This window comes from Nicotiana tabacum, chromosome 14 (genome assembly GCF_000715075.1).
Source record: "Nicotiana tabacum cultivar K326 chromosome 14, ASM71507v2, whole genome shotgun sequence".
Classification (NCBI taxonomy): Eukaryota; Viridiplantae; Streptophyta; class Magnoliopsida; order Solanales; family Solanaceae; genus Nicotiana; species Nicotiana tabacum.
In genome coordinates, this window is record NC_134093.1 from 116,427,120 (window position 1) to 116,442,380 (window position 15,261).

Here is a 15,261-nt window from a genome sequence, read left to right on the forward strand (position 1 = left end):
CCGGATCACCTAATATTTTTCGGACCATCAAAAATGACCTAAGGAACAATATTCACCTTCTCGCTATGACCGTTCCTCGTTTTTGGACATTTTAGGTCCATAAAACTAGAATTTCACCCGATTTCCAGATTTTCATTTGCGTAGCCCACGCCTTCTGCCCGGGCTCGAGCGGCTGGACCCGGATCGCCTAAAAGTTTGATGGACCATCTAAAATAACCTAAGTAACAATAGTCATTGGCTCGTCATGACCGTTTCTCGTGCTTTGGCATTTTAGGACCATAAAACAGAAATTCCGCCCGATGCTAGATTTTCATGTGCAATAATAGCCCACGCCTTCTACATGGGCCCGGGTGCCAGACCCAGGTCGCCTAAATTTTTTTCAGACCATCAGAAATGACCTAAGGAATAATAGTCACCGCCTTTCCATGACCGTTCCTCATGTTTTGGCATTTTACGGCCATAAAACTAGAATTCTGCCTGATTCCCAGATTTACGAGTGCTATAGCCCACGCCTTCTGCATGGGCCTGGGCGCCGGAATCCGGATCGCCTAAAATTTTTTCGGACCATTAAAAATGACCTAAGGAACAATATTCACTGCCTCGTCATGACCGTTACTCATTTTTTGGCATTTTAGGGCCATAAAATTGGAGTTCTTCCCGATTCTCATATTTTTCTGTGCTATAGCCCACGCTTTCTGCATGGGCCCAGACCCGAATGGTCTAAGGTTTTGCCAAACTATCAAAAATGACCTAATGAAAAATAGTCGCCGCCTAATCATGACCCTAAACCTGGACCTAGATCATCTAAACTTTCGACGTATCATCGCAAACGACCAAAGAAACAATAGTCACCTCGTCAAGACCGTTACTCGTTTTTTGGCGTTTCAGGGCCATAAAACTAGAATTCGGCTCGTTTCCCATATTTTCGAGTGCTATATCCCATGCCTTGTGCATGGTCCCCGGGGCCCGAATCCGGATCGCCTAAAAATTTTCGGGACCATAAAAAATGACCTAAGGAAAAATAGTCACCTCTTCTCGATAACTGTTCCTCATTTGTTTTTGCCTTTTAGGGCCATAAAACTAAAATTCTATCCGATTATCATATTTTTTTGTGCTTGCATTGGCCCGGACCCGGATTGCCTAAAATTTTGCTGGACCTTCAAAAATAGCCTAAGGAACAATAGTCACCGCTTTGTCATGACCGTTACTCATTTTTGGCATTTTATAGCCATATAATTGGAATTCCGTCAGATTTTCATATGTTATAGACCACGCCTTCTACAAGGACCCGGGATCCCGGACCCAGATCGCCTAAAATTTTACCAAACCATAGAAAATGACCTATGGAATAATAGTCACCTTCTCGCTATGACCATTCCTTGTTTTTTGACGTTTTAGGGCTATACAATAGGAATTCCGCCGATTTCCAGATTTTTATTTGCATAGCCCACGCCTTCTACATGGGCTCGGGCGCCCGGACCCGGATGGCCAAAAAATTTGCCGGACCATAAAAAATGACCTAAGGAACAATATTCGTCGCCTTGTCATAACCGTTACTCGTGTTTTGGTATTGTAGGACCATAAAATTGAAATTTTGCCTAATACCAAATTTTCATGTGCTATAGTCCACGCCTTCTACATAGGCCCGGTCGGCCTAAATTTTTTTTGAATCATCCAAAATGACCTAAGGAATAATAGTCACCTTCTCTCTATGACCGTTCCTCCTTTCTTAGCATTTTAGGGTAATAAAACATGAATTCCGCCTTATTTCCAGATTTTCGTTTGCATAGCCCACGCCTTCTGCATGGGCTCGGTCGCCCGAACGCGGATCGCCTAAAATTTTATCGGACCATAAAAAATAACCTAAGTAATAATAGTCATCGCCTCGTCATGACTGTTACTCATTTTTTAGCTTTTTAAGACCATAAAACTGAAATTCCGCGACATACCTGATTTTCATGTACTATAGCCCACACCTTCTGCATGGGCCTGGATGGCTGGACACAAATCGCCTAAACTTTTGTCGGACCATCAAAAATGACCTACGAAATAATATTCATCATGTCTCTATGTTCGTTCCTCGTGTTTTGGCATTTTAGGGCCATAAAACTAGAATTCCGCCCGATTTCTAGATTTTCGTTTGCATAGCCCACGCCTTCTGCATGGGCTCGGGTGCTCGGACCCAAAACGCCTAAAATTTTGTCGAACCATCAAAAACAACCTAAGGATCAATAGTCACTACCTCGTTATGACCGTTACTCGTGTTTTGGCATTTTAGGACCATAAAACTGAAATTCCGCCTGATACCAAATTTTCATGTGCTATAGCCCCACACCTTCTACATGGGCCTGGGCGGCCAGACTTGGATCGCCTAAAATTTTGTCGGACCTTAAAAAATGACCTACGGAATAATATTCATTATGTATCCATGCCGGTACCTCTTTTTTTGCTTAACATTTACAGCCATAAAACTGGAATTTTGCCCAATTTTTAGATTTTCGTTTGCATAGCCCAAGCGTTCTACATGAGCTCGGGCGTTCGGACCCGGATCGCCTAAAATTTTGTCAGACCATCAGAAAAAACCTAAGGAATAATAATCACCGCCTCGTCATGACCGTTACTCGTATTTTGGCATTTTAGGACCTTAAACCTGAAATTTTGCCCGATACCAGATTTTCGTGTGATACATACAATCCACGCCTTCTGCATGGGCCCAGGCGGCTGGACCTGTATCGCATTAAAATTTTTCAGACCATCAAAAATGACCTAAGGAATAATATTTACATTTTCCCCATGACCGTTCCTCATTGTTTTGGCATTTTAGGGCTATAAAACTAGAATTCTGCCTGATTTCTAGATTTTCATTTGCATACCCACGCCTTCTGCATGGGCTCAGGCGCCCGGACCTGGATCACCTAAAATTTTGCCAGACCATCAAAAACAACCTAAGGAATAATAGCCATTGTCTCGTCATGACCGTTACTCGTATTTTGGCATTTTAGAACCATATAACTGAAATTTCGCCTGATACCAGATCTCTGCTATAGCCCACGCCTTCTACATGGGCCCGGTTGGCCGGACACGGATCGTCTAAAATTTTACTGGACCATCCAAAATGAGCTACGGGACAATAATCATCATCTCCCCATGACCGTTTCATATTTTTTGGCATTTTATGGCCATAAAACTTGAATTTCGCTTGATTTCTTGATTTCGTTCGCATAACCCACGCCCTCTGCATGGGCTTGAGCGACCGGCCCTGGATTGCCTAAAATGGCGGATCATCAAAAATTACCTAAGGAACAATAGTCACCGCCTCATCATGACCGTTACTCGTGTTTTGGAATTTTAGGTCCATATAACCGAAATTTGGCCTGATACAAGATTTTCGTTTGCTATATCCCACGCCTTCTGCATGGGCCCGAGCAGCCAAACACAGATCGCCTCAAGTATTGTCAGACATAAAAAATGACCTATAGAATAATAGTCATCGCTTTACCATGACGGTTCCTCATTTATTGTCATTTTAGGGCAATAAAACTAGAATTCTACACGAATTCCAAATTTTTGTGTGCTATAGCCCACCCATTTTGCATGGGCCTGGACGCCCGGACCCAGATCGCCTAAAATTTTTCCGGACCATCAAAAATAACCTAAGGAACAATAGTGACTGTCTCGTCATGACCGTTACTATTTTTGTCATTTTAGGGCCATAAAACCTGAATTCCGCCTGATTTCCAGATTTTGCGTGTGCTATAGCCCACGCGTCCTGTATAGTCCCGGGTCCGAATAGCCTAAAAGATTTCTAGACACTCGAAAATGACCAAGGAACAATAGTCACTGTATTGCCATGATCGTTCCTCATTTTTTGGCGTTTTAGGGGAATAAAATAGAAATTTCGCCTAATTTCCAGATTTTTATTTGCATAGCCCACGCATTCTGCATGGGTTCGAGTGTCCGGGTCTATTTTGCCTAAAAGTTTTCCAGACCATCAATAACGACCTACAGAACAATATTCGTCGCCTCTCCATGACTGTTCCTCATTTTTTGGCATTTTAGGGCCATAAAACTGGAATTCTACCCGATTTCTAGATTTTCGTTTGCATAGCCCACGCCTTCTGCATGGGTCGAGCGTCCGGACCCTGATCGCCTAAAATTTTGCAGGACCATAAAAAATAACCTAAGGAACAATAGTCACTGCCTCATCATGACCGTTACTCGTGTTTTGGCATTTTAGGACCATAAAACTAAAATCCCCCCTTATACCAAAAGTTTTGTGTGCTATAGCCCACGCCTTCTGCATGGGCCCGGACGGCCGAACACGGATTGCCTCAATTTTTTCCGGACATCAAAAATGACCTATGGAACGATAGTCACCGTCTCGCCATGACAATTACTCTTTTTTATTTTTTATTTTTTTCTTTATCATTTTAGGGCCGTAAAACTAGAATTCTACCCAATTTTCAAATTTTTGTATGTTATAGCCCCGCTTTCTGCATGGGCGCAGACGCCCGAACCTGGATCGCCTAAAATTTTGTCGGACAATGAAAAATAACCTAAGGAACAATAGTGACTGACTCGTCATCACCGTTACTTATTTCTTGTTATTTTAAGGCCATAAAACTTGATTCCGTTCGATTCTCATATTTTGCGTGTGCTATAACCCACGCCTCCTGCATAGGTCCCAGTGCCCAGACCCGAATCGCCTAAACCAGACCCAAACAATGACCTAAGGAACAATAGTCACTGTATCGCCATGATCATTCTTCATATTTTGGTATTTTAGGGCTATAAAACTGGAATTTCGCCTGATTCTCAGATTTGTGTGTACTATATATAGCCCACGCCTTCAGCATGAGCGCAGGCGCTCGGTCCTTGGTCGCCTAAAATTTTTCCAGACCATTAAAAATGACCTAAGTAACTATAGTCACCGGCTCACCATGATCGTTCCTTCTTTTTAGCGTTTTAAGTCCATAAAACTGGAATTTCGTCTGATTCCCAGATTTTTGTTTGCTATAGCTCATGCCTTTTGCATGGGCTTAGGTGCCCAGATCTTTCCAGAGCATCAGAAACAAACTAAGGAACAGTAGTCACCATCGTCCCATGAACGCTCCTCATTTTTTGGGGTTTTAGGGCCATAAAATTGGAACTCCGCCCGATTCTCAGATTTTTGTGTGCTATACCCACGCCTTTTGTATGGGGCCAGGCGCCCGACCTAGATTGCCTAAAGTTCTCCCAGACCATAAACAATGTCCTAAAGAACATTAGTCACCGCCTTTCCATGATCGTTCCTCATCTTTTGGCGCTTTAGGTCCATAAAACTGGAATTTCGCTCGATTCCAGATTTGCGAGTGCTATAGCCCACGCCTTATGCATGGGCCCGGGGGTCTTAGACACAGATCGCCAAAATTTTTTCTAGACCATCAACAACGACCTAAGGGTCAATAGTCAACGCCTCGTTATGACCTTTACTCATATTTTGGCATTTTTTGGCCATAAAACAAGGATTTCGCTCGATTCCCATATTTTTGCATGTTATAGCCCATGCTTTCTGCATGGGCCCGGACCCAGATCGCCTAAAATTTTACCGGACAATCAAATACGACCTAAGGAACAATAGTCACTCCTTCCCAGATTTTCATGTGCTATAGCCCATGCCTTCTGCGTGGGCCTCGGCACCCGGACCTGGATCGTTTAAAAGTTTGCAAGGGCAGGGCGTCGGACCCTCGATTGCCTAAAATTTTATCGGACCATCAAAAATGGCCTAAGGAACAATAGTCACTGCCTTGCCATGACCGTTCCTCATTTTGTGGCGTTTTAGAGCCATAAATTGGAATTTTGCCCGATTCTCTAATTTTTGTGTGCTACAGCCACGCCTTCTACATGGGGCAGGACCCATGGATCCGAATCGCCTGAAATTTTGTCACACCATCAAAAATGACCTAAGGAACAATAGTCACAGCCACGCCATGATCGTTCCTTGTTGTTAGCGTTTAGGGCCATATAACTAGAATTCCGCTCGATTTAAGAATTTTCGCATACGATAGCCCATGCCTTCTGCATGGGCATGTAACAGACCCGATTGCCTAAAATGTTATAGGATCATAAAAATAACCTAAGAAATAATAGTAACCGCCTCTTCATGACCGTTTGTCATGTTTGTGCATTTTATGATCACAAAATTGGAATTCCGTCCGATTTCTAAATTTTTGTGTGTTATAGTCCACGCCTTCTGCATAGGCCCGGGCGCCCGGACACGGATCGCCTCAAATTTTGTCGTACCCTGAAAATGACCTAAGGAACAATAATCACCACCTACTCATGACCGTTTCTTGTGTTTTGGCATTTTAGGACCATAAAATTGGAATTTCACTTGATTCCTAGATTTGCGTGTGCTATAGATTTCCCAGATTTTACATGCGCCTAGACGGCCGGACCACGATTGCCTCAAATATTATCTAACAAATAAAAATGACCTAAGGAATAATAGAAACTGCCACTCCATGACCGTTCCTCGTTTTTAGGGGTTTAAGGCCATAAAACTAGAATGTCGCCCCATTCCCAGATTTGCGTGTGCTATAGCCCAAACATTCTCCATGGTCACGGCCGCCTAGACTATAACGACCCGATCGGGCGTTTTGAGTATTACAGCCCCGTTCCCTCATTTACTGCTCAATTTATGCCTTACAGTTGATATATGACTTACTAGGTTAGTTGGTTTGGGTCCAGAAGGAATTCGGAAATGAGACACTTAGTCTCATAATTAAAATTTTAAGTTAGAAAAGTTGACCGGATAGGGACTTATGGGTAAACGACCTCCGATTCGAATTCAGATAATTCCAATAGCTTTATATGGTGATTTTGGACTAAGGAGCGTGTCCGAAAAATTATTTGGAGGTCCGTAGTGGAATTAGGCTTGAAATGGCAAAAGTTGAATTTTTGGGAAGTTTGACAGGGGGTTGACTTTTTGATATCGGGGTCGGAATCCGATTTTGGAAATTTGAGTAGCTTCGTTATGTAATTTATGACTTGTGTGCAAAATTTGAAGTCATTTCGGATTGATTTAATGTGTTTCGGCACAAGATATAGCATTTAAAAATTCAAAGTTCATAGATTTTGATTTGAGGTGCAATTCGACATTTTGATGTTATTTGAGGCCTCGAGTAGGTCCGTGTTATATTATGGAACGTGTTGGTATATTTGGTTGAGCTCCCGAGGGGCTTGGGCATATTTTTGGATCATTGGTTGAGAGATTAATAAAGTTAAGAAATTTGGGAATTTGGCCATGGTCAATATCGGGTCAAGACGACCTCTTTTCAGTGTTTTGAGTGTGCGAGCAGGTCCGTAGCGTATTTTATGATTGAAATTTATATATGGTTTGTGTCCGGAGATTCCGGATGAGTTTCGGGGTGAAATTTGAGCGAGTCCGGGCATTTCGACACTCTAATATTATTCTGGCACTTTTGGGGGTGCGGACCGTACATTTTTGGGTGCTGAGGCGAAGGAGGGGCGCGGACCGCAAATAAGAGTGCAGACCGTAATAGAAAAATACGGACCTCAGAGAAGGGGCGCGGACCGCACAATTCTGTCCGCGGCCGCACTCCAGGGAGTTCTGCAGATTCGCCGGTCCGATTTCGGAAGCTTATAACTTTTGATCTACAAAGAATTTTGAGATTCTTCAAAAATGAAAGTTGTATCCCTTCGTGTCTAGTTTCCAGAAAAGTAAAGAAATTATAATTCGGACATGTGTAGAGAAAGTTATGGCCAATGTACTAAAGCCTATTAGAGGAAAAGGCTGTGAAGTGCGACCGCACCATTTTTGTGCGACCGCAGGAGCTGGGGATGTGCGGCCACGCTATTTTTGTGCGAACCGCACATTGGAAGTTCAGAGTATGTACTATATATCCAAGGTTTAGGTATTTATTTCATTTTTGGACTTTGGGAGCTCGGTTTGAGACGATTATTTGTGGGTTTTTCAAGAAATTCATCGGGGTAAGTGATTCTAACTCGGATTTGGTTAATATATATGAATATATCATTGATTTCACCATTTAATTAGTACTTTGAGATGAAATTTGGGGAAAATTATAGAAATTTCATAGAAATGAATTTTTGGGATTTGAACACCGATTCGGAGTCGGATTTGAGTGAAATTAGTATGGTTGAACTTGTAATTGAATGGGTTGTCGGATTTTGTAACTTTTGTCGGGTTCCGAGACGTAGGCCCCACGAGCGATTTTTGAGCTAATTTTCGGATTTTTATGAAAAATTAACTTTTTCTTATGGAATTAATTTCAATGAATTTTATTGACTGAAACGAGTTAATTGTGACTAGATTCGAGGCGTTTGGAGGCCAATTCACAAGGCAAAGGCTTAGAGGAATAAGAATTTCATGGTTTGAGGTAAGTAATAGTTTTAAATCTGGTCCTGAGGGTATGAAACCTCGTAATTTGGTATGATGCGATTACTTTGGAGGTGACGCATATGCTAGATGACCGGCGTGTGGGCGTGCACCGAGAGGATTGTGACTTGGTCCGACCCGTGGAAACTGTAAAGTTGAATAACTTGTTGATATTTTATGTGCTCTCTATGTGTTATAGAAACCTGACTATAAGTCTTACTAGAAACCATGTTTAAGTTATACGTTGGTATTGTCGGGACCCACATAGGTCGTGTACATGTTGAATTATCTGTTTAAATTGTTGTTTTGTACTTAGTCACAACTTACTTGATTATTTTATCTTAGTCTTTATTGTTCATTATTGATGTATCATATCATTGTTTTTTGGGTTGATTTCTATGATTTTGGAGAGCCCGAGAGACTGGAGAGCTTTATGACTGAGTGAGGTCGATGGCCTGATTGTGAGATATTATACTATAGCACGTGAGTTGGTTGTGCAGCACGTGAGTTGGCCGTGCGGATCCTTATATTATACTATTGCACGTGAGTTGGCCGTGCGGATCCTTATATTATACTATTGCACGTGAGTTGGCCGTTCAGCACATGAGTTGGCCGTGTAGCATGTGAGTTGGCCATGCGGATCCTTATATTATACTATTGCACGCGAGTTGGACGTGCATCACGTGAGTTGGCCGTGCGGATCCTTATATTATACTATTGCACGTGAGTTGGCCGTTCAGCACATGAGTTGGCCGTGTAGCATGTGAGTTGGCCATGCGGATCCTTATATTATACTATTGCACACGAGTTGGACGTGCATCACGTGAGTTGGCCGTGCGGATCCTTATATTATACACGTGAGTTGGCCGTGCAGATCCTTATATTATACTGCAGTACATGAGTTGGCCGCGCGGATCCAGATATTTATATTATGGCACGTGAGTTGTCCGTGCAGCACATGAGTTGTCCGTGCAGATTATAGCGCTTGGGCTGTAGGAGCCCCTCCGGAGTCTGTACACCCCCAGTGAGTGCGGGTACCCATTGAGTGTGAGTGCTGAGGGCTGAGAGCCGAGTGGATGAGTCATTATGACGAGTGGTATGATTGTTGGCCTGAGAGACTGTACTTTCTTTTCATTTGTTATTGTACTTAGTTGCTATCTGTCATTGTTGTGAAATTCTCTGAAAGATTTTATATCCGAATTACATGAACTTGAATAGTATAAAATTGATTTGACTTAAACTGTCGGATTTGAAAGCATGTCTATTCTTTGCTGGAATTACATGAAATGAACTGTAACTGTGTAGCTCGTCATTATCTTCAGTTCCTTATTTATTATTATTACTTGCTAGGTTGGTTGTACTCATACTACACCTTGCACTTTGTATGCAGATCCAGGTGCTCACGGTCATAGCGGGTGTTGATTCTTTCGCAAAGTTGATTTTTCGGAGATTCAGAGGTAGTTGCTGTGTTTCACAGACCTTGCCTCTCCTTCTCTATCTCCTTATTTATAGTATTTGGTCTCAGACTTTTATGGACCGTATTTTCTAGACTTATATTCATATTAGATGCTCATGTACTTAGTGACACCAGGTTTTGGGGAGTGTTCGTATTAATATTTGTGAAATTTTGTATTGTATTTAAATATTATATTTTCAACCTTAAAGAGAAGTTTTGATTTATTGAGATTATCGGTTTGCCTAGTATCGAGATAGGCGCCATCACGACAAGTTAGGATTTTGGGTCGTGAAAAGTTGCTACCGTAGCTCTAGGTAACATAGGTCTCATGAGTCATGAGCAGGTTTAGTAGAGTCTTGCGGATCGGTACAGAGACGTCTGTACTTATCTTCGAGAGGTTGTCGAACCCTTAGGAAAATTTCACTTTCTTGTATTCTATAGTGCGGAATTGATTCTGCTTGAAACATAACTCTTTGAATTCCTTCCACGCATTTTGTATGCGCATATGAGCGCTCGGTATCAGTTGTGCATCGCCGACTTGGGATTCTATGAACGAGGTTCAAGATGTGTATTCTGTGTTTTGGTGATGGGCCAGTCTGGAGGACTTGAGGCCAGGTTTAGATCGCAGCTTAGGCTCTGTAGCTTCAGTTGTAACCTGTACATTTGGACTCATATGTCCGGTAATATCCCTACGAGTGGAATTTATGGCTCGATGAGTGGTGGAATGGCTTTGTGATGAGTATGATATAATTGCGAGATATGTTAAGACGATTTGAATGTGACGAGAAGTGTTTTCATGAAATGTAAAGGAAGGCCATTGGGTGCTTTATTTTTGTTTTGATGTGACGTACAATCTCGAGTGTGAATGTTGTGAAAGATCTTTTACGTTGTTAAATTTTGGGGAAAATTAAATTCTCGTGTCTAGTTAATGAGTTTGGACTCAGAAAGATTATGTGATTTCATAGTAATTGTGGCTGCGAAAGGGTATAACAGGATTCTAATTTGAGACTAAGCAGGTGGGTTATCTCCTGCGCAGTAATCTATGTAGATGTGTTCCTTATCATGTGAATAGAGAGTTGCTTTTCTACCAACGGGGCGTAGATGTTGGTATTTGAATTTGAATCGGGTTGAGAAAGTTGACTTGATTGTCGCGAGAATAAATGCTAACTTAGGGGATGATTGAGGTATTTTATGGGGGGTGTTTCATAAGCTTGAGAAAAATTTTCGTTGAACTAACTGCAGTATTCTGGCAATAATGAAGTATGGGTATTATGAGTTATCGAGTGTTTTGTTCTATGGCTTTAAGCCAAGTGGGGGAGTTTGTTATTGACAATTCAATTTCATGGGTATATGTTAAATTTTAGTTTTGGTTTGAGGCATACTTGTGGGTTAGTTATGATTTACAGAGGTGGAGATCGAGGATGACTCGGGTAAGTAAATTCCTGGATACGGGTTACATTGAACTTTATGAAAATATGAAAATTATGGAATGATTAAGTTGTTATTTTGAAGGATGTAGTGCGAACGAAGTATGAATTCGATTGGTCGTGTTACGGCAGGGTTACTTCTTTAGGTGTTGATCGCGCTAAAGGAGCACATGTCTTTCGGCTCGTTTGGGGCTGAGTAAATTAGATTTGAGCAGAGTGGATTACTCTCGAGAGGGTTCTAATGGATTCAAAATGTATACGTGGAAATTAAAAAAAAAATCGAATTTGTATATCACTAGAATCGGTTACTTACATTGGATGGTATCGGGACGTGCGGTAATTCTGTTTGACTACGGATTCTACATTTCAGTATAAGAAAGGAAAGATGAACAATTTTAAATTCGCATAAGGTATTTTCAGAGTGAGTGTTACAGTTGTGGTATTTATGGAGGTGCTTAAGAAGAATACAGTGGCTTATGGGCCTTAGAGCGGTGTAGTTTTATGTTAGGATGTCTTGTAGTGAACTTTGGGTAAAGTGGTGGTGTTCTGACAAGCAGAAATGGCAACTTGAGGATAATCCAGAAGAAACTCGGAGAAAATAGGACAAATGGGTAACATGTTGGATCAATATGGTAATGGTATGCTCGATTCTTTTAGTTCTTATGATTAGGTGAGGCTTTACGGGTATTTTATGGCAATACTCTTGGATTTGGCAACCTGTGTGGCTTGGTCGAGTTAGAGGAATTCAGTTCTGATAGCTTGGTTATGTGCAACTGGATTTCAAAGTGTTTATGATGGTTTCTACCATGGTTTGAACCAGATATTTTCTACTGGTGTGGGGAACATGTTGTGTATTGTGATTTCCTCCTGGAAAGAAGCAAGAGAGAGATTTCTAACTAACCGGGTATGTAATTTACTGGTGACTCAGAGTTGATAATGAGATTCTCGTGCCTTTCACATGATAGATGTGTTGTGTTGTGTGGGATTAGGATTTACATGTACAAGGTAAAAGTTTATTCTTGAAAGGAAGATTACGAATTTTGGACATAATGGTCAATTTCAGATAATTAGATAAATGTTATAACTGGTCGGTAATCCCTGAGAATGGTGCGCATTTCAAAAGGCACATTGTGTTTTGATTTACGGATATTCATTGGTATTGCAGTACTCACCTGGTTGATAGACTGCCGATATTTAAATTATTGTTATGTGGCACAGAAGAATTATGAAAGTATTCCATATGGAAAGATCGTGAATGAAAGATGTGTCATTCATTCTAGTGCTAGAGTTGGGATCAGTTACGGTGATTCATGTGTTTGATGAATTTGGAGACTGGGAGTTCTCAGAAGTATATTGTTTCGGGTTGCAGCCTGTTTGAGGTGAGTATTTTATTTTTAACTCAGTGGAGGCACTAGTTGCGTTAATTATTTGTGATAGCTATGCGCTATGAGTGCGCATATATGTGAGGTTTGAGCCTATGTGCGGGCATTAGAGCAAATATTCATACTCAGAAGAATGCTTAGGCTATAATATGCCTAGAGTTGACTGTTAAGCGTAAAGTTATAATGTTTTCCGTATTCGTGCCTTCGTTGAGAACTATCTGGGTGATACTTGAGGTCACAAAGAAAATGATTTCCTAAATAAACTGGGTGGTTACTAATTCTGCGTAAAATTGCCGATTTGAAGTGTGATAGCAGACTTTGCACATGCTTACAATATGGCGTTTTATTTATACTAGTCGAGGAGCATATGAATCTTATTTCATTATCATATACAAGTGTACTTGATTAATTGCTCATGTATGATATGCTGGGACTGGAGGCCTCATGCCGGGCGATTTATACTATTGGCACGTGAGTTGTCCGTGCCGTGTATGAGAATTTTATTTCTTTGATAATTTATCAGATTTCATTATTTTTCTTCCCTCTACGATAAAAAATACATGAGCATCGTATTTGAGAAATTGTGTACATGTGCTTACGGTTATCCTCTTCATGAAATTTGAGGGTTGGTTGTAACATTGTGGTTATGGTGGTGCTTGTTGAACTTGCAATATGGTTCTCTTCCTTGATATATCTCCCATATTTGGGTACACGGATTGCGTAGTGGTGGTTGGAGTTATATTGATGTGGCGTATCTGTGGGATAGTTGTGTTGAATAATATAAGGTCATTGGACCTAGAATGAGTACTATCATGCTTGATTATGGTATATTCAAGAGGGTTATGGTTTTGGTTGGGGCGAGAGAGCTCCATGGCTAGTTGATCTGATGAGTGGTTATGCGTTTTTTATTGTTCTTTTCATCATTGGCAGTGTACGAAGGTTGTGGAATGAGGTTCTGTTGACTTTGGGGCTTTATACTAGTACTTGATTGGTTTGGAATAGTTACTGTGATCAGGAATGGTACTACGAGCGGGCGAGTTGTGTAATATGCTGGGTGATTATATCCGTGATTATAGTTATAGCTCGATGCAGCTTGTTTAGATTCATACAGTGTCTAATGTAAGATTCGTGTCTTGAAAAGAAATTCTGAAGGTTGGGAATTGAATTCCAAGGTTTTTGGGCTAAGGCTAAATTAAGGATTTTCAGTTGTATTGTTTTGTCAAGCCTATGTGAAATAGGGTGACGTGGGATCATCCCCGGGTATGCGAGTGGTAAGATAGAATAGTGATTTGATGGCTTGGAACAACTCTTGGCACGTTCGAGGACGAACGTATATTTAAGTGGGGGAGAATGTAACGACTCGGCCGGTCGTTTTGAGTATGACAGCCCTGTTCTACCATTTACTACTTAATTTATAACTTACAGTTGATTTATGACTTACCGGGTTAGTTGGTTCGGGACCGGAAGGAATTCGGAGTGAAATGATACACCTAGTCTCATAATTGAAAATTTAAGTTAGAAAAGTTGACCGGATGGGGACTTATGGGTAAACGACCACGGATTCGAATTCTGATAATTCCAATAGCTCCGTATGGTGATTTTGGACTTAGGAGCGTGTCCGGAAAATTATTTAGAGGTCCATAGTGGAATTAGGCATGAAATGACGAAAGTCGAATTTTTGGAAAGTTTAACATGGGTGTTGACTTTTTGATATCGGGGTCGGAATCCGATTCTGGAAATTTGAATAGCTTCGTTATGTAATTTATGACTTGTGTCCAAAATTTGAAGTCATTCCGGATTGATTTGATGTGTTTCGGCACAAGATATAGAATTTAAAAATTCAAAGTTCATAGATTTTGATTTGAGGTGCGATTCGACATTTTGATGTTATTTGAGGCCTCGAGTAGGTCCGTGTTATATTATGGAACGTGTTGGTATATTTGGTTGAGCTCCCGAGGGGCTTGGGCATATTTTTGGATCATTGGTTGAGAGATTAATAAAGTTATGAAATTTGGGAGTTTGACCATGGTCAATATTGGGTAAAGACGACCTCTTTTCAGTGTTTTGAGTGCGCTATCAGGTCCGTAGCATATTTTATGATTGAAATTCATATATGGTTTGTGTCCGGAAGAATCCGGATGAGTTTCGGGGTGAGTTTTGAGCAAGTCGAGGCATTTCGACACTCTAATATTGTTTTGGCACTTTTAGGGGTGCGGAGCGCACATTTTTGGGTGATGAGGTGAAGGAGGGGCGCGGACCGCACATAAGAGTGTGGACCACAACAGAAAAATGCAGAACTCAGAGGAGGGGCGCAGACCGCCCAATTCTGTCCGCGGCCGCACTCCAGGGAGTTCTGCAGATTCGTCGGTCCGACTTCGGAAGCTTGTATCTTTTGATTTACAAAGAATTTTGAGATGATTCAAAAATGAAAGTTGTAGTCCTTCGTATGGCCAATGCACTGAAGCCTATTAGAGGAGAAGGTTGTGAAGTGCGGCCGCACCATTTTTGTGCGACCGCAGGAGCTGGGGATGTGCGGCCACGCCATTTTTGTGCGGACCGCACATTGGAAGTTCAGAGGATGTACTATATATGTGA